The sequence below is a fragment of the Prionailurus bengalensis genome, chromosome A1 (assembly GCF_016509475.1).
Source record: "Prionailurus bengalensis isolate Pbe53 chromosome A1, Fcat_Pben_1.1_paternal_pri, whole genome shotgun sequence".
Lineage (NCBI taxonomy): Eukaryota > Metazoa > Chordata > Mammalia > Carnivora > Felidae > Prionailurus > Prionailurus bengalensis.
The window spans coordinates 15,680,227-15,700,955 of NC_057343.1; the positions used below are offsets into that span (position 1 = coordinate 15,680,227).

The 20,729-nt window shown below is 41.2% G+C and overlaps 1 protein-coding gene across 9 annotated transcripts in view; it reads right to left on the reverse strand.

Moving 5' to 3' along the window:
* Positions 1-20,237, reverse strand: part of SMAD9 (SMAD family member 9) — an 80,745-nt gene extending 60,508 nt beyond the window's left edge. Inside the window, exons 1-3 of one of the 9 annotated variants that reach the window (XR_006296866.1) lie at positions 17,868-17,983; positions 16,320-16,405; positions 7,666-7,854 (exon numbers count right to left, since the gene is read on the reverse strand). The gene's annotated coding sequence lies outside the window, so the exon portion shown is untranslated. Of the gene's footprint in view, positions 1-7,665; positions 7,855-16,319; positions 16,406-17,867 lie in introns of all 9 variants that reach the window. The other 8 variants (XM_043577059.1, XM_043577092.1, XM_043577068.1 and 5 more) reach the window with 8 other exon arrangements.
* Between the last annotated feature and the right edge of the window lie 492 nt (positions 20,238-20,729).

Here is a 20,729-nt window from a genome sequence, read left to right on the forward strand (position 1 = left end):
TTGGATCATAACTTGTTTGTATATATGTCCCTCCTCTATTAAATAACAAAGTCTTTAAGGATGTGACTACCTTGTTCACCTCTGTAGCTCCAATCATTCGCAAAAAATTGGCATTTAATAAATATTTATTACTAATTATGTTAAATGACTATGTCTCCTAGTGCTGGTGCCCAAGAAATAGTAGATGCTTAATAAATTTTAAGTATCAGAAACTGTCTTCCTCTCCTCTACTCAAAATTTCACTTTTTCTCCCCTTTTCATCACCATTCTTCTGTTAGAACACAGGTCAGGCTCTCATCATCCTAGACCAATGGTTCTCAGTGAGGGAAGAGGGGGTGACCTTGCCCCCCATCGGTCATCTGGCAATGTCTGGAGACATTCTGGGTTGCCAGAAGCGGGCCAGAGGGAGCAGGCCTCAGTGGCATCTAGTGCATAGAGGCCAAGGATGCTGCTAAACATCCCACAACTCAGAGAACAGTGTGCACAACAAAGAATTATTTGGGCCCCTGGGTGACTCAGTCGGTTATAAGTGTGTGACTCTGGGTTTCAGCTCAGGTCATGATTTCACAGTTTGTGGGTTCAAGGCCCATGTAGGTAGGGCTCTGTGCTAATAGCATGGAGCCTGCTTGGGATTCTCTCTTTCCCTCTCTCTCTGTCCCTACTCTGCTCACGTGCTCACTCTCTCTCTCTCTCAAAACAAATACATAAAGACCTAAAAAAAAAAAAAAAAAAAGAATTATCTGGCCCCAAGTGCCAGTAGGTGAGAAACTCTGCCTAGACTTCCATTTATTTTTTTATTTATTTTTTTTTTTTAAATTTTTTTTTTCAACGTTTATTTATTTTTGGGACAGAGAGAGACAGAGCATGAATGGGGGAGGGGCAGAGAGAGAGGGAGACACAGAATCAGAAACAGGTTCCAGGCTCTGAGCCATCAGCCCAGAGCCCGACGCGGGGCTCGAACTCACAGACCGCGAGATCGTGACCTGGCTGAAGTCGGACGCTTAACCGACTGCGCCACCCAGGCGCCCCTAGACTTCCATTTAAAAAAAATTTTTTTTTAATGTTTTATTTATTTCTGAGACAGAGAGAGACAGAGCATGAGCAGGGGAGGGGCAGAGAGAGAGGGAGACACAGAATCCAAAGCAGGCTCCAGGCTCTGAGCTGTCAGCACAGAGCCTGATGCGGGGCTCAAACTCACAGACCGCGAGATCATGACCTAGGCCAAAGTCGGATGCTCAACCGACTGAGCCACCCAGGTGCCCCTAGACTTTCATTTCTTGAAATTGACTCCTGGTCATTCCCTTCTAATCCTATTCTTTCTTTCTAATCTATTCTTCCTAAAAATCTCCTTGTTTGAGATATAATTGACATAAAACATTATATTAGTTTCAGATGTACAGCACAATTCAATATTTGTATACACTACAAAATGATCACCACAGCAAGTCTAGTTAACATCTGTCACCATTTTTATCTTATGATGTAAACTTTTAAGATCTACTCTCTTAGCAACATTCAAATATACTATATGGTATCATTAACTATATCACCATGCTGTATGTTACATCCCATGACTTGTTTATTTTGTAACTCAAAGTTTGTACACCTTTTGACACTCTTCACCTATTTTGCCCACACCCCATCCTAAACCTCTGGCAACCACCTACCTATTCTGTGTACCTATGAGCTTGGTTTTGTTTCTGTTTGTTTTTAATTTTTTAATTTATTTTGAGAGAGATCTTGGGCACAAGTGGGAAAGGGGCAGACAGAGAGGGAGAAAGAGAATCTCAAGCAGACTCCATGCTGTCAGCAGAGAGCCTGAAGTGGGCTCAATCTCAGTAACCCTGAGATGAATACCTGAGCCAAAATCAAGAGTTGGATGCTTAACGGACTGAGCCACCCAGGTGACCCACTGGTTTTTTTTTTTTTTTAGATTCCACATATAAGCGAGACTAAAAATATTTCTCATTGTTTTTCTGTTCCAAAGGCCTTATACTTTTTGTTTTGTTTTTTAATGTTTATTTTTGAGAGAGACAGAGCTTGAGCATGGAGGGACAGAGAGAGTGAGGGAGACAGAATCCGAAGCAGGCTCCAGGCTCAGAGCTATCAGCACAAAGCCTGGGGCGGGGCTTGAACTTCTAAACCGTGAGATTATGACCTGAGCAGAAGTTGGATGCTGGCCTAACTGAGCCATCCAGGCACTGGGTCTTACACTTTTTTAAATGTCTTTGTTTTTTGGTTTAGTTGCTGCTGGATTTTCAACATTATCAATATATCAATATCAAAAGCAGAACTGGAACCAAGTCTTAAAAATTCCTATCTCTAATTTAGGTGCTTTACAACTCTCTTAACCCAAATGAAAGCTTTTAAATTAGGAGGACACTGAGAAAACAGACTCTGAAGTGATGGCAGCTAATTTTCTTCAGTGATCCAAATTTCTAAACCTACAAAAAGCCAAATGTCCCTTCTAACTTTGTTTGCAGTTGAAATGCTGTTTCACTGACAGTTATATCACACACTGATATATGCCGGCTAGATATCCTCTAATCTAACCATGATTTGTTCAAAATTAATGTGATCTAAGACTAGTTTTAAAAACAAAAGACTTTTGAAAAACATACGTGATTCCCTTTATTTAGATGACCAAATGTTATGAAATTCCACAGAAGTAACTCTTAAATGTGAAAAATCAGATACAGAAGTATGTGAAAAATCACATACAGAAGTATGTGAAAAATCACATACAGAAGTAGGTGGAAAAAATATATATATATAAATATATATAATGCATATATATAAATATATACATATATAAAAATATATATAATAAATAAATTTTTATAAATAATATATACATAAAATATATAAAATATAAAAATATATAATTATAAATTATAATTATAAATGTATATAAAGTATTAAATATATATAATATATAAATACATATATACACATATATAAATACATATATATACATATATATAAATACATATATATACATATATATACATATCCGATAAATGATTCATATCCCAAATAGATAAAGAACTCCTATAACTCAACAACCAAAAGAAAAACCAATACTATTCAAAAGGGGACAAAGCACTTGAATAAGACATTTCTCCAAAGAAGATATATAAATGGTCAACAAGCATATGATTGTATGATAACATCATAACATCAGTAGTCATTAGGGAAATGCAAATCAAAACCACAATGAGATACCACTTCACCCTCATTAGGATAGCTATTACAAGTGTTGGCAAGGGTGTGGAAAAAGGAGAATCTTTGTGCATTGTTGGTGAGACTATAAAGTGGTTCAGCCACTGTGGCAAACAGCTTGGAAGCTCTTCAAAAATTAAATGCAGAATTACTAAATGACCCAGTAATTGCATCTCTAGATGTACACACAAAAGAACTGAAAACAGGTACTCAGGTACTTGTACACCAATATTCACAGAAGTATTCACACCAGCCAAAAGAGAAAAACAACCTAAGTGTCCATCAACAGATGACTGGGTAAACAAAATGTGGTAGATATGCACAATGGAATATTAGTCAGCCTTAAAAAGGAAAGAAATTCTCATACATGCTACAACATGGATAAAACTTGAAGATGTTACACTAATGAAATGAGCCAGACACAAAAAAGCAAATTTTGGGGCGCCTGGGTGGCTCAGTCGGTTAAGCGTCTGACTCCTGATTTTGGCTTGGGTCATGATCTTGAGGTTCACGGGTTCCAGCCCTGAGTCAGGCTCTGTGCTGGCAGGACAGAGCCTGCTAGAGGTTCCCCATCTCCCTCTCTCTCTGCTCCTCCCCCACTTGTGTGCACAAGTGTGCTCTTTCTCTCTCAAAACAAGTTTATTTAAACTTAAAAAATAAAAGCAAATTTTGATTCCACTTACATGAGGTAACTAGCATAGGCAAATTCATAAAGACAGGAAATAGAACGGAGGCTACCAGGTACTAGAAGAAAGGGGCATGGGAAGTTCTGTTGAAAGGGGACACAGTCACAATTGGGGAGGGTGAAAAAGTTCTGGAGAAGGGTGGTAGTGATAGTTGCACAACAATGTGATGAATTTAATACAACTGAGTTGCACACTTAAAAATGGCTAAAGTGGTAAATTTTGTGTGTTTTATCACAATAAAATACAGTGGAAAAAGTCTCACTCCAAATGTTACAATAATTTGCTCCCACTAATAAGGGATTTTACAAATAATGTCTCCCACTAACAGAATTTTAGGTTTTTATCTAAATTTGAGATGGAAAATAATGTGCCATTGGTACATGCATGTCTTGAAAGAAATCAGAATCCCTGATAATATAAAATGCTAGGACATCACACACAAACCCCAGGCCCAATTATATAGGATAATCTCATTTCCACAGCCCATACTCAGTGAAGGACAGGCATAGTTTTGTGCCATCCCCGGCATTTTGCCTGCCTTTCAGATCCTTTCTTCCACTTAATGCTGATTCATGTAAACATATCAATTTTCTCTGATGGTTGTAGCATAGGGGAGAAAGAATGTACTGTTTTAAAAATATCATTTGTTTCTACGCTAAGAAAAGGTGAAAATACAGAACAATGTCCAGAAAGATTATTTTTTTTAATGAGATCTATTGTCTATCCCAGAACCAACCAATGGCAATTTTACATATTATCGATCAATATTTTTGAGCTTTATTTTCTTGGAATCAGCTATTTTTACAATACAAACTATAAAATTCCTTCAGTCAAAGCAAATAATTACATTCAAAAAACATCCATAGATTCAACAACTGTGAGCATTCTGAAAGAAAGCAGAAATAGAAGTCTTTTCATGCACGAACACATCTGATATTTATTCTATATGTTTATATATGTTTATTTATTTTTGAGAGAGAGAGACAGAGAGAAAGAATCCCAAGCAGGCTTCATGCCGTCAGCACAAGCCCAACACGAGCCATGAGATCATGACCTGAGCCAAGATCAGGAGTTAGACACTCGACTGAGCCACTAGGCACCCCCACATCTGATATTTGAAGTTGTATTAAAATCTACTAATACTCCAGAATCTCTGTGTGTTCAAATCCATTAGAAGGTCTACAGACTTTGAAATTCACTCTTTCATAAAACTGATTTTATGACCCCTCCTTAATAGGAATGTAATAGAACCTACTACCTGAAAATGTTACTGGATTAATAAATTTACCCTATAATACACAACTAAGTACCAGAATATTTGAAGTTAATCTTTGTCAACAGTTGTGGATTTGGGTAAACTGTGGCCCAAACTACATAATGACTGCCTGAGTCTCATCCAATAAAATCCCACAAATATATCAAAACCCGCACGTGCATAAAGTATACACACAATCTCATTTTAAAACAGAACTCCAAAATCAGCTTCATTACTTTTTACATTAGTACTGAATTTCACAAAAGGTCCTGATTAAAAGTGATATGTTTTGCCTACACCAAGACAGGGCTATAATAGGCAGCCCTGTGCTCATGACAGGAGGTGCTGAAGTAAACTGGTGTCATTGGGATTTATACTTAATAGGTCACTGGGATAGGCTTGATTTACGTTTACTTAAATCCCTGGGATATGGTCGTCTTGAACACTCATCTAGTTTGATTTTTCAGCTAGAATGTCAATGTTGATTGGCTATCATTTCTTAAGTTTCAGTGGAGATTTAGAATTATTTTTTATTTTTTTCTTTCTCTTAAGTTTATTTATTTTGAGAGGGAAAGAGAGAGAGAGAGAGAGCGAGCAGGGGAGGGGCAGAGAGAGAAGGAGGAAAAGAGAATCCCAAGCAGGCTCTGCACCATCTGCACAGAGTCCAACATGGGGCTGGAACTCATGAACCGTGAGATCATGACCTGAGCCAAAATCAGAAGCCCGACTGACTGACCTACCCAGGCGCCCATGGAATTGTTTTTTGTTTGTTTGTTTGTTTAATAAAAAGGATACATTTTTTACTGTTTCTCCCTACCACCTTTGGAGACAGATTATAATTCTATTGCCTATTTGATATTTTATAGTGAAAGGGAAGAAGAACAGGCAATAAAGCAGCAAAGAGGGGATCTAACAAATACACCTAAGCGTTTGGGCCACTTTTAAGGTAGACTTAAAATGTTACACATTTTTTTTCCACGTGCTATTCTGAACAGTAAGAGCATGACTGAACATTTTAACGGTAAGCAACTCTTAAGACTGTCGTCAGAGAATGTCAAAACAATCTTGGGAAGATTACAGCGTAAGTTTCTAGCATTCCACACTCTATTCTTTTTTTTTTTTTTTTTTTGAATGTTTATTTATTTTTGAAGGAGAGAGAGAGAGACAGAGCATGATCAGGGGAGGGGCAGAGAGAGAGGGAGACACAGAATCCAAAGTGGGTTCCAGGCTCCGAGCTATCAGCACAGAGCCTGACGTGGTGCTCAAACTCACAAACCGTGAGAGATCATGACCTGAGCCAAAGTCAGACGCTTAACCGACTGAGCCACCCAGGCACCCCACCACACTCTCTTCTTTACATCGTCAGCATTTTCTTGGAGAGATGCTATAGACCACCCCACAAGTGTGGTATTGTATTATTTAAGTTTGGAAGGGCCCACAATGTAACTAGTGCCTCCAGGAAAAGATGCAACACGATATAGTGAATATTTGGAGGAAGGACGTGGAGGAAGAAGACTTGAAACTGAATGCTAGCTTCCTCACTAATGTGACCTTTAAGTAATCAACCACTTTGATCCTATTTCCTCCTCTGCAAAACTGCAAGAAAAATCACTGCTTTTCATACTGAGAGGATGTGTGCAAAAGCAGTTTGAGCACTGTAAACTTAATGCAAAGATACTATTTTTTATTACTAACAAGTGGTTACACTTCTACTTATTCCTCCTACATGCCTCACTGTAGAAGTAAAAGGTGCCAAAAAAAGAAGAAAAGAAAAAAAAAAAAAAGGAAAACAACATCAGAAAATCATCAGAGACAAAGAAGGAAAAAAGAGGACAAATGTTCACATAAAAAGAAAAAAAAAACAGTATCTCAACCATCTCAACATATTAGCGTCTCATTAGGAATCAAATTATGACATCATTTTCTTCCTAATCAGCATGAAATGCTACAATTCACCCAATAGAGCTGATGGACAGATATTCCTGAGGCCGCAATACATACTTCTTACATAACTCCAGGACCAGTCAGAAAGAGGGAAAAGGCAAGAAGATAAATGGACCCCAAGAGAAATGAGATGATCACTGTATAAAATCTGACTATCCAGCAGTTCCAACTGTACAAAACCTGAGAACTACCAACAAGCAAAAAAGAGCTGTACCTGCCAAAATGGATGTTATCAAGTCTGTACAGAAAAGATCACATAGGACCTATTTGCGACTATTTGCGACTTAGGTTAAACAAGCGGGTTTACAGGATTTCGAAGTTTACAGCAAATCAGAACAGCAAACTGGGAGACAGATGAGGAATGCCACCAGCAGGTGCGTGACAGCAAAGTGAAATCAAAGCTGGTGGCTTGGCCCCAAGGAAAGGGACCAAAACCAGCCAAACAAAACAAAATGAAAAAGCTCCTGAAAAGCAGACACCAGTTCTGAAAAGCACAAGAGTTTGAGGTCGCTGCATCTGGGAACTACAGCCCTTCTTTCCAGCTCCAGAATTGCTTACCATGCAGTTCTTCAAAATTCTGGAGACCACAGAGTCTCCAACACAGCAGCAAGAGAGTGGCAGGATGGACTTGGACACCAGAAGAATGGCAAAGCACTAGGCTTCGTCCCTCTGCAGATTGCCACCTTCCACCAAAGCAGCCCGTTTTCATTCAGCTTTACTTAATGAGGCTTCTTTGATCTAAGGGCCCTGTTGGTTTAAAAAAAAAATTTTTTTTTTCATTAAAATTTGACCACCACTGACTTCCATACTCCAAGATCCTTAAATGCAGTATGTTCCAATGTAGTAATGGAATCTAGGCCAGGAGTTGGGGAGACGGACGGATGAACAGGTGGAGCAGAGATGACTTTTAGGGCAGTAAAACTCTTCTGTATGATATCGCAATGGCTATTTGCACATTATACATTTGCACAAACCCATAGAATGTATAGAATGTACAACACCCCATGGACTTTGGGTGATAATGATGTACCAGTGTAGAATCATCAACTGTAACAAATGCACCACTCTGGTGGAGGACATCCATAGTACGGGAGACTGTGCATGTGGGCGGGGGGGGGGTGGGGGTGCGGTAGGAGGTATATGGGAACTCTCTGTACCTTTTGCTCAATTTTTCCTGTGAACCTAAAACTGCTCAAAAAATGTTTATTATTTTGTTTAAAAGGGAAAGAAATGGAACCTATTAGCTTTCTTAAAACAGTTTTTCCTCCATATTTTCTGGGAGCACCACTCCCCACCCACTTGCTCAAGCAAGAAACAGACTCAGAACAACCCCATGGAAATGTTATTCATCCTCTTCTTCAATCCCACCTTCCCTAGGTCATCAAATCCCATGGATGGATCCTCCACATATTTCTCAGCTATGCCCCATCCCAGATGTCCTCAATGAGTCTACTCTACCCAGGCAGCTGTGTCCTACTGGGCCTCCCCTCATCTGCACACCACACCCCCCAAGAGCACCCTCCCTGTTGGACCCCTAGCGGCCTGTCCTTCCAAGTCCAGAGCAGATCCCTGCACACTTTTTAGTGACAAATCTTGCACTGAGACTAAAACAGACTAGGACAGTCTGTTTATTTCCAGGGGTTGGAGTTAAAAGTCTTTTATTTCTGCTTTAAACAGTTGGTCTCCAAATTTCTTCCTTTTTAAAAATATTTTATTTTAATGTTTATTTGAGAGAGAGTGCTTGTGCAAACACGCCTGTGCAAGTGGGGAATGGCAGAGAGAGAGGGAGAGAGAATCCCAAGCAGGCTCTGAGTTATCAACACAGAGCCCCACCCAGGGCTCCATCTCACAAACCTTGAGATCATAACCTAAACCAAAATCGAGAGTTGGACGCTTCACTCACTGAGCCATCCTATTTTTCTCAAGTCATCTCTATACCCAACGTTGGAGACTGAACTCACAGTCCCGAGATCAAGAGTCAAATGTGCTACCCACTGAACCAGCCAGGCGTCCCGTCTCCAAATTTCTATTATGAGTGTGTATTTATGTATTTTACACGGGGGAGGGTGGGAAGCAGTATGGTGGATAAGATTTGATGATTTGAGCATCACTTTCCAACCAGGCTCTTCACAATCTTTCTCCTCAAATGGCATTCCCAGACTCATCAATCCTCACTCCTTTTGCCCTGCACTGCTTCTCCTCTGCCCTGAGGACTGTGAGCAGCTACATCCTGGAAACCTCCCCCATGGCCCCAGGCAGCAGTGTTAATGAGCTCTCCACAGCTCTTCTGGGCTTCCACAGCACCTGGCATACACCTTCACAAAAGCAGAGGACACTTGCTTCCTTACCATGGTTATTTGTTTTCCCCAGAGAAGCTCAGCTCTTTCTGAAGGCCACAGGCCATGCTACCGAGTGCTCTGAACTGCCTAACACTAGGTCTGGCACACAATAAATGTTGCACGAATGAAGGTAAAATCCAGTCTCATTGATGACATCAACTACTACATTATGAAGCCCTATATAATTAGTCTAACTTCTGATTCTGAGCCATTGCTTTGCTGATGTAATATAACAAATTCCTTTGACAAGCAAAAGCATATATAATGCCTTCCCTCCTTCCTGTGCACTTAATAGTCTTTCTACTTAAAGTGCTGTTATAAGAACACTGACCTGTACGTAAATACCTGCAAAGTGTTAAATGGCTATAAATAATACTTTAAGTGTTTTTTTTAAATGGTATATGGGTAATTTTTGAAGTTTCGTTGATGTGTGTATGTTGTGGGAGGTTGAGTTTCCGGGCCAAGGGCTGCTTGAGCTGTGGAGATTAGAAACTGATGGAGAAGAATCACTAATAACCGTGTTATAGATTGCTGTTTGGAGAAACTCAGATTTTTAATTGCCAATGACATGCATGCAGTGGAGATGGTGTGTCAAATACCATCTCGGCAGCTTTGCTTAGTATGAATGTGGCCACTTAGAAGTACCATATCAATTTGTCTTCAATCTCTTTTCAAACGCCCCTTTGATGATGTGATTCTCCTGCTCAAACCCTTCAGTATTTCTCTTTTGACCACAGGTTAAAATGTAATAGTTTTCTTTTGTCTACAGATTAAAATCCAAATGCCTTATCCTTCCTTCCACCTTATTCTACAAAACACCAACATATCTTAGGGAAGAGAAAGGACCGTGGTTGAAGGAAGAAACTAAATGTATCAAGCATCAAGGATGAGCCAGACACCTATTCTAGGTGCTGGTATTTTAAGATAAAACACGGTCTCTTTGCTTTGTGATATTATACTCTATGGGGGGAGACAGGAATCTAAACACATTATTGCCAGGCAGGCTACAGAAGATTATTATTACTGCTATTAAAAGGGTCATGGGTGGTTTCCTCCTAAGGAAGAAAACCAGAGAAGCAAGGTCTCTTCTCTTGATAGACACAGTAGTACAATTCCAGGCCTAGGGACATCGTCAGCTTCCTTAACTTCTTGCAAGGACTTACGGCAAGAATCTCTATTCCCATTATACCTTGTATTTCACTTTTATTTAGAATCCTAAACTAAATGGGATCATTCTAATTATCTTTCTCAAGGGTGATGCAAAATTCACAAAGTAAAAATGGAATTCTAACCAGGAAAAAATATAGAGAAATCCAAATAGATTACTTCTTTTTTTGCATAAAGAAATTTGCCGGGGCGCCTGGGTGGCTCAGTCGGTTGAGCCTCCGACTTTGGCTCAGGGCATGATCTCACAGTCTGTGAGTTGGAGCCCTGCGTCGGGCTCTGTGCTGACAGCTCAGAGCCTGGAGCCTGCTTCAGATTCTGTGTCTCCCTCTCTCTCTGACCCTCCCCCGTTCATGCTCTGTCTCCCTCTGTCTCAAAAATAAATAAACATTAAAAAATTAAAAAAAAAAAAAAAGAAATTTACCATTTGATAAATATTCTGATATTTGCCTTCCTCACCACTCTCTTTCTAATTAGGCTATGATATCCTGGAAATCAAGATTTTATTTGCTTCTGTTACTTTATTTTGTTATATGGTCCTTAGGGCTTGGGGCCTCACAAGCAGTGTAAGTACAATAGGCACAGAACAAACAACGATTGAATGAATAACCTTTATAAGCCCCCAAATTTATAAGTCCCACTTTCTAGACCAATTGATATATCCACAAAATCATATTTTACTAAAAAAAAATTTTTTTTAATGTTTATTCATTTTTGAGAGAGAGGTGTGAGTGGGGGAGGGAGAGACACAGAATCCAAAGCAGGTTCCGAGCTGTCAGCACAGAGCCCAACACGGGGCTTGAACCCACAAACCATGAGATCATGACCTGAGCCGAAGTCAGACGCTTAACCGACTGAGCCACCCAGGAGCCCCACAAAAATCACATTTTAAAACACCAAACATAATCCATACAATTTTTTTTTTTTACAAAATTAAAATGTGTGTTTGCAATCAATTTAGATGAATGACCACAGAAAGGAAGTGCCACTCCCTTGAAATAATACCTGGGCACCAGCTTGCAATTGTTTGCAAACACAGCCAACACCTAATGACTGTTTTATGTAAACACAATTAACCAATAAGCCCTAAGGGAAGCATGGGGGACACACAGGTTTGTCTTTGACAAACATCTGATCTAATTTTTGCTCCTAAAAGCGAAATTCTCCTGCCCTTAGAAAACAGGGAAAGAATGATATAAATGCACCAAGAAGTGAAAGAAAAACACACGGGAACTAAAATCTTTTTAGCTTTAACACATTTTCTCACTTTCCACATTCACTGGCTTCTCACAGTCATTCACATCATCAATCATAACCATTAATCATAAGCATAACCATAATCACTCATATCATTAATCATAACCGTTAATCACCGGCAGTACCACTTTATGAACAAGTTGTGCCAGTTTGGGGGTAGTCATTTGGAAACTGGAATGCATTTGCCCAGAGAAACAATGTTCTGAGTGCTGATATGTTCCTCGGCCAGCCCACGGAGACCTTCTAAACTAACACCAGTCCAAATGAGCGATGTCTGCCTTTGACATGCATAAGCCTGTCCAAGCTTAAGGTGCCTCGAATCCTCACCACTGAGCCCATGCACAAACTTTTCAGTTAACTCTTCCTCCTTCCTACTCCAGTCAAACTCCAGTTCTCTCATGAGTGATTCCTAGCAAAGAATAAAACAAGATGGATTAATGGATTCATAATGAAGTATGAATAGTAGAAGTCAAATATTCTACCACAAGATGGAACACTCTGATGGAATCTGTAAATCCTTTTCGGAGTTATTTTCTGAAATGTGTGGCTCCTAAGTCAGTTAAATTTAGATACAAGAATTCAGAAACGAACTCCCAGCACATCGGTTGAACTTCACCATGCATCAAACTCTCCATTAAAAAAAAAAAAAAAAAAAAAAAAAAAGTCTGCTCTAAACCTCCCACAGCCCACAAGTACTCAGGACAAACTCCTAAAGGCTTCCGATAAACTGTCCCAATCTACAGTTCCGGGTCTATCTCCCACCCACACTACTCACGGCACAATTTTTGCATTTCGTAAATTCAAATCGAAACATACAGTCACAAACACACTAACCAAAGCAAATCGACATTTGATCAGCTTTCAAGCAATTTAACAGATCAAAAGTGAAAAACACTAGGCTACGTGGAAGAATATATTCCTTGGGATAAAGCAGGGTTTGGTGAAGGCTCTGGGCCTGCTCCAGCTGGGAATGGCTCTCAGCATCGGCTCTCAGCCTAAGCTGTTGCCACTTACAGAGTGCTCACACTTCTACTACTCCCAAAGCCTCTTCCCTAGGTGGTTTCAGAACCAATCTCCAGTGTCAACATGTCAGGGTGGCCCCCAGAGCACTTGTGCACTTTACAGATTATTAGCCCAGCGGTAAAAACTGGCAACTGCAATTCTGGAATGAATGGTCATCCCTGGTAATTGCAATGTTTTAGAAAGCAAAGACCGCTTTTCACTACTTTTGCACTAAACCATTTCATGACTGAGGAATACATGTTTTCCACTTACCGTCCTTCAAAATTAAATTTGCAAAAGGGGAAAAGGAAGTGATCAAATATTAAATTTCCCCAAGGGGAAATTCATGTTTGTATATGAATCACAACACAAAAAGAGAGGTAATCACAACACAAAAAGAGAGAAAAAAAATTGATATTTAGTATTCCCCCCCAAGAAAGAAAATCAAAATTGCCTTTATAGGAAAAAATCAGAACTTTGTAGGACTCCTTTCATGGGTTAAATTTCTGTCTTTGAATTAAACGTGGGTTAGAGAATGAAGGGGAAAAACCAATATCTTTTCAGTGTTTATGACTTCTAAAATGATACAGAGCTGCATACACATATTTATAATTTGCTTCTTAATGTTTTTGCATTTCATTTTAAGTTTTGAATTTCAAGTTTTGTCAGAATCTCTGATTCTTAGAAAATTGGTTTTGACTTGATTAGACTTCCCAATTAAAACTGTGAAATCCAATGTATTATAGAAGCATAATATTTATACACAAATTATATTTTTACATTATATTATCTCTATTAATTCTGAGGTACTTAACAGAATATGACGCATTTTGCAAAATGATTTAGCATTGTTTGGTAACACAAGGAGCAAGGCACAAAAGGGAGATTCAGCTCTCTGACAAGGCTGATAACAAGACCCTTTATAGATCCAACCAGACTAAAACAGAAGCTCATCTCAGCAGCAGTCTTTTTTTTTTTTCTTTTTTGAGCATAGTTTGAAACATATACACTAAAAACAGTATCAATTTTGCTGTGGCTATGGTGGGGGTGGGGAGAGGGGTCAGCCTATCGTGTTAGCAATTTTCTGTGCAATCACATTAGAGTTTCACTGCAGCAGCCATATCACATTAAAATCTGGGGGGTTTTTTGCTAAATGGTTTCCATTGTGTATTTAGTGAATCTGATATGGAAAATTGCTAATGCAATAGGAGTATCATATAAGCTTTCCTGACTGTAATGCTCAGCCACAATATTCAGAAGAAGCTCAATAGGACTGGAGGGGTTTCAGGGCTAATTCTCCACAGCCTCTTAACAAAGTCCTCAGCTCAAGTTCAACACTGGCTTCTTGAAAGATGGAACCAACGCTAAGATCAATTGTATGGGGGAAAACTCCTTTACAGATTTTTATTTCAGAAAAAAAACATGGGTTCAGTGAAAGATGTGTCATTTAATTAATATTTATTGACTGACCGCTATGTTGGGCACTGTGGTCCGTATTAAGGGAATGACAAAGATAGATGAAAACACGGTCCCTTCCTTCACAGAACTTGAAAGCACTGACTGAAGAAAAGAAATAAATTAGCACACGAGTAACTTAATACAAGACACGCTGTGGCAACGGTGGAAAATGCAAAGAGCCATAGGAGCTCAAAGGAGGACACACCTGAGACCAGGGTCATTAGGAAGTTCTGTGGAGGCAACACCTGTACAGGGCCACAAGAGATGAGCAGATGTAGGTAGCTCTGAGGATCAGATGACAGGCTGGGAAGCAGGGGATGGCATTCTAGGCCTTCTCATGAGTAAAGAAAGATGCAGGAAAGAGGAAAGCCACGACATGCATGGGAAATTATAATCCATTACTTCAATGACAGCATAAAATCTGGAAGGAGTAGGAAGATAAACCTGAAAAAGCGGTCTGGGGTCAGCCTGAGGCTGCCACCAAAGGAGAGACATAACACGGTCTTCAGGATGGTTTGGGGTGGAAGTCTCAGCATGCAGTGCACTGGCAAGATTAATACCCAGCTTTCAAGGGTATGATGGCGTCTAATGCTAACAGCTCCTCTGAAATCTTAACAACTTTATTTAGCACACGTTTCTTAAGAGACACTATTTATAGGAATATTTATTTTAAAAGGTTAGTTTATTGCCAAGGGATAATTGTTTATTTTTTTGTTATGTGACAACTCATGACCTGGACATTCACTAGGTTAACAGAAAAAAAAAAATCTATAAAGCATACTCAAACTGTTGCAACTACTTATGAATTTACTGTTTGCTTTTTTTTTTTTTTTGCTTTAGAATAACTTTTCAACTCACTAGCAACAGTAACCAAGGAAATATAAATCCAACAGCCTAGAATTACAACTATTTGAAGAGATTCATGCTTTCAACTGTACTGCTATATTTTTTCTTTTACTCTGGTCACTTCCTTGTTTCTGAATTCCTCTCCGAATGTTAGAAGCAGTAAACAAAATCTACACTAAGCCTTGTTGGAGGCTTAAAATTTAATTAGTATGTTTTGCAAATTAAAAAAAGTCTTCATTTTCCATAACCTTTACCTTACCTTAAATCAGAGTACACTCTGTGGGTAAGTATTATTTCCAAAATAATAGAACAGAATACGATGAAATTGTTATTTTATTTATTGCAGAGAGAACATAAGATATAAACTAGTTAGCTGCCTAAGTGCTACAGTGACCACTCATGAAACATCAGCTCTCCAATTTGACAAAGGAAATTGCACTCTCATTAATCACAATTAAACTATTTGTAACACTGAAACTGAATACTTAATCTTTATGAAACTATTTCTTGACAGATTTTTTTTCTCCTCTGACTGACCACAAGGACAGAAAACATAAACAAATTTGCCAGTTGTTTATTACTTATAGATATCCTTGGCAAGGTTTCATTTAAAAAAGAAAAAAAGTCAACAAACCTCTTCTTTCTCATTCCATGTCTTGGGCAATCAGGGATGCAGGAACTGACATCTGTGAACATTCCCTGATTAGCCATTAACTGAAGACATAGAAGTAAAAGAAAAATATTTTACAAGGAGAAAAGTCAAATAGCTCATGCGACTTTAAGATGCTCATGACAGAGATGCCAGGATTATAAAGCACTTAGGGGTTTCACCTAAAATTTGTTTATACCTTTGATCTTTAGTAAACACTGTACTGAGAAAAATGAGTTTGCTCAGATCAAGAATATGTTGGCATTCTCTTAAACCTAGCTTAAAACCACAGAGCTGAAGCATAAAACAACTCTGACAAAGATAGCCAGTCAAGCATAAAAATGGGAGTTGGTTGGGTCAGAATAGATTAAAAGGCTGAAGGCTGTCTGCTAAAGACCGTTGTCTTGCCATCAATGAAGGCAATTATTATAGCTAAAAGTTATTTTTCTGATATATTATTTTAAACTTTTGTCATATTTAAAATGCTCCTTACTTACAAACTATTACATCATTTTCTTATCTGCAGTGTCCTTCTTGGATAACCACGAACTTGAAAGCAGTCCAAAATCTTGTTCGTGGCTTCCTACAAGTATAGAAAGACGTATTGAATATGGAGTTAGGAGAATGTGTCTGGGTTTCATTTTTACTTCCTTTTTAAATATAGGTCACTATTTTTAAAATATAAACATCCCATGGCATTCCCTCACACCGACAGGACTCCTAAGCCAGAAGATATGTTGGTAGTATGAACATTTCTCTCACTCTGAAGGATGCCACAAAGCTCTGCTCAGTGATGGCCAAGGAGATAGAATTATTAAATGCCTTACGACTTTAGTTATCCTCTATTATTCCTGCTAAACCACACTTCCAAAAGAGCATCCAAGAAATCTGGCAAACCACTGAAATGGCACTTGTAAATTGGATCCATTAAAAGCAATCCACAGTATCCTGTGGGTGTGCATCCGACTGTTAATTACTGGGTAAATAATTTACATGCAATTTTATTCCAAAACTAGATTTACATCATTTGCAGGCAATTTCTCAGAGTACCGCTTCCAACCCAGAAACAAGTCAACGGAGTATTTCTAAATTATCATTTGAAATTTCCACTGTCAAGGGTGGGAGGAGGAAGGAATAGTAACGGGAAGGCTTGTCAGCGATTAGCCATCCATAAAAATGTTTTCCCCGCGCTCCTCCTTCCGATCACAATGCTGGCGTCAGTTAGTCTCCTGTATCTGTTCCCCACCTCGCCCCCCTCCCCTCTGCGGAGAGCTGGCACCGAATGGCAGGCGAAGGAAAAGACAAACATCCCAGCTCCCAACACAATCCAAGCGCTTGCCCGGAGACACTTGAACAACATTCCCAACTTTTTTTTTTTCCCTTCCCTCTTCGCGTGCCTCAAAGGTAAGCAGAGTAAAAAGCCTAAGAGACAGAAGGCCAGGGAGACCAGCTGAGTCGCAATTACTACCCCCACCCCGATTTCTCCACTGCCCCCCCCCCAACTTTCGGTCACAACCAACGGTTACCCAGCTCTAAGTCTGGGTCTCCACTGCGCCAGTCCTCAGTGCTCGACCCCCGCGCGGTGCCCAGCCGAGGGGGGGCCGGAGACCCAGCGCACATCCCTACCCACGCCCTGGGCCACAGCCCCGCACAGCCAGCGCCCCCACAGTGGGACGAGCATCCTCCCACAGGTCCCAGGTGTCGCCTGCCGGCGGCTGGGGCGACGCGGAGGGCGCGAGGCCAACCCCCTGGAGCTGTCCCCTCCGCCCCACCCCACCCCAAACAGGCTCCACCAAGAAATACAGGGATGGAGAGTACAAAGAACCAAGCCACCCACCAAAGGGCCTCGAAGACTTCCCTCGGGGAAGAACAACTTAGCCACACACGCACACACACACGCACTCGCCCAGCGCGAGCTGGGGAGGGCATCTCTTACCTGTCCCCCACGATGTCACTCATCCCCCCCCCCCTCCCGGGTCTGGCTGACCCCCCCTCGCCCCCCGCCGTGGGTCCCCGGCCGCCTGCTCCAAGCGCCGCGCACTCACTGCCTGGCTGCGCGCGCCCAGCGGCTGCAGGGCCCGGCGGCGGCGGCGGCGGCGGGGACCGAGACAGCGGCTGCAGCGGCGGCGGCGGCGGCGGCCCCAGCCGGCGTCAGTCAGACTGGAGCCGCGAAGCCTCATCGCCCGTATTAGTGCGCCGACCTGGAAAGCGGCCAGGAGCCCTGCGCACGGGTCCGCCCCCGCCCGCCGCCGCGCGCCCTGGCCGCGCCGGGAGCCCGCGAGGCGGGGGGAGCGCGGCCCGCCCCGCGGCCACGTGCGCGGAAACTTGCGGCGGGGGCGCCTCGCGGCGGCCCCGCGCTGCTCCCTGGTCCTCCCGTGGGTCCCCAGGCTCGCCTCGCCTCTGTGCGCTACCGAACCCCCCTGGCCGGCCGCGGTGGGGAGGCCCTGGCCAGCCCGGGTCACCTCGCATCTCTCTGTCTCACCCGCCACTCCTGAGATTTCTTGGGTCCGCCTAAGGCCGAGGAGGGTTGTTACCAGAACAAGAGATACAGGACCAACAAATCGGTTTGGACCCCCTCTCCCCGCCAGCCACTCTTTCTGACAACGTTTCTGGGCCCTGATAATTACTGTTACTTGCCTTTCGTTGCTTGCTAGCTTTTCAGACTAAAGGAATCATTACACCGTCGACAGCACCAGATCAACTGGTTTGCATTGGCATGGGCAGAAGAAAATCTAATCACTGTGAGTGGTGAGTGGTGGTAAAAACTAGTCAGGTAATTATGTGGCTTGTCGTTTATTTATATGTATTTGTATGCTTAACAGCCTAGCATATAACATATAATATTATCTAATCTAATAAAGGGATAACCTTATGGGCACTGAGCAATGTTAATGTACAGCCTTCTTGCCTTAAGGCCTGGCTATCTCCTGGGTAGTCTGTTTCTTGGAGTCACTGTGGACTCCTAGAATACATACACACTGGAATACATTTAGGAAATGCCACCAACATACTCATGATCCTTGATTTCCCATCAGCCAGTACCTCTTCATGGAAAAGGCATTCAGCTGCAGAGGCAGTATTCATTTTGCTCCTTTATATAGAAAAATCAGTGTTCCAGAAGGCCCTGATACCAATGAAGCTCAAGGCTCTGAATTTAATGGCTTTTTCTAGTTCTCAAAGCACTGCATTTTCTTCCCCTGGCAGATACCATTTTTGCATTATCATGTTGTGGTTGAGCAATGACCTTGTTTAAAACAGCATTTGTACTTGAACCTGAAACTCAAATTTAAGTCCTCTTTCTACACCTGGCCCATTTACCTCTACCTCTGCTCCAGGCTGAGGGTTCAATTTGGAAATATTGTGGGTGTGAGACACTAGGAAACATTTGGACTGCTAAAAGCTACAGAGTGCCCTTGGTGTGCACTTGCCTGCGAGTAAACCAAGTCCTCAGAATTAATACCTTGTGGCTCGTGTTGTTTTTGTTTTGTTTTGTTTTTAATGTTATTGAGAAAAGAAATGACTCTGGCACTGCTTCAGTTTCCGTATGTGCATTAGACAATGCAGAGGACACGATGCAGAGAAAGAAATTATAACCTCTGCAGTGCTGGCTCATGCTTCTGGCATGGAGTCTTTTTAAGTTCACGGAACTCTCCTGGCTGTTGGCAGGACTTGGATTTACAGGTTCTTTGAGTGTGTGTCGTCTCCTTTTTCTGTACATTATCATTTACATACCAGGAAATTTTGACACCTAAAAGTTAGACTGTCACTTAGATAATTCCTGCCATTTATTCCTGAAACCTAGTGTAGAAAGTTAATCCATTCTGTACAGGAACACTAAGATCTGATGAGTTCCAAGGAGAAAATGCCCACTCCAGGAAAGAAGGCTCAATGTTGGCACTCCATTTTTCAGAAGCTGACTATCCTTGTAATAGGAAATCCTTTGCTGAATTTTTTCCTCTTGCTTTCTTGATTAACTGCAATTTTAGGCTTGTTGGAACTTCCAGCAAAAAAAAACTATGTAATGGGAATCTTACGAAGGGGGAGACTCAGTCACAGGTTGTGATTTGGTGGAACCTCCAAAAAAGTTTTGGTTCAAGACCTGAAAACCACAGTGAAACCAATCTCCTCCTTTTCTGAATTGCAAGGACTTGATGCAAGATGAGTTCCTGCAGCCTATAGAACAGTGACAGGAGGAGAAGCCTCCTTTTCTTTTGTAAAGTACTCAGCATAGGACATGCTGGGGACAAAGGCTGTAGTAATCCATAGATGCTAAGATTCTACTTTGTGCATCTGCTATACCTGATGTTTGATCTAGCATTATAATGTTTCTACTCAGAGCCATAACTAGGAATTGTTGCCTACATACCCCTCCCACTTCTAGTTTCATACATTTCATCTGTAATTCTGTCCTCACTCTGCGCTTTTTCTGACTCCTTCTTGAACTTTTCTTCCAGAGCTATCATTCAGTCCATAATGAGTATTAAACACTTTCCTGAGCACAGGTGCCTGGACTAATCATGTGGACACAGAGCACTGGTCCTGAGGAAACTAGGTTCCACTAGAAAAGACACATAGATCAATGATGATCATACAACTTTTTGTGTCACTTAGAGGGTGAAGGCACAAGGGAGGTGTCATGGAGTCTCCACAGAAGCACCCGGAGAAGTGAGTATGAAATGCCCACTAACTCATAGCCAAAGAACCCCCGCCGCCACACCCACATTCTGGGTAAATGCAGCTCTGTGGGTGCTCGCTTTGCAGCAGAGTGTAGCTAGTATTTTAGCCCCCTTGGCCAGGTGCTCTGATGCAGGTACACATCATAAAGGCAGCCCAGAATGCCTACTATGTGCAGAATACTTGAGCTTTTATGTATGAAAACCTTAATGTTCCTAAGAGAACTGTCAAAC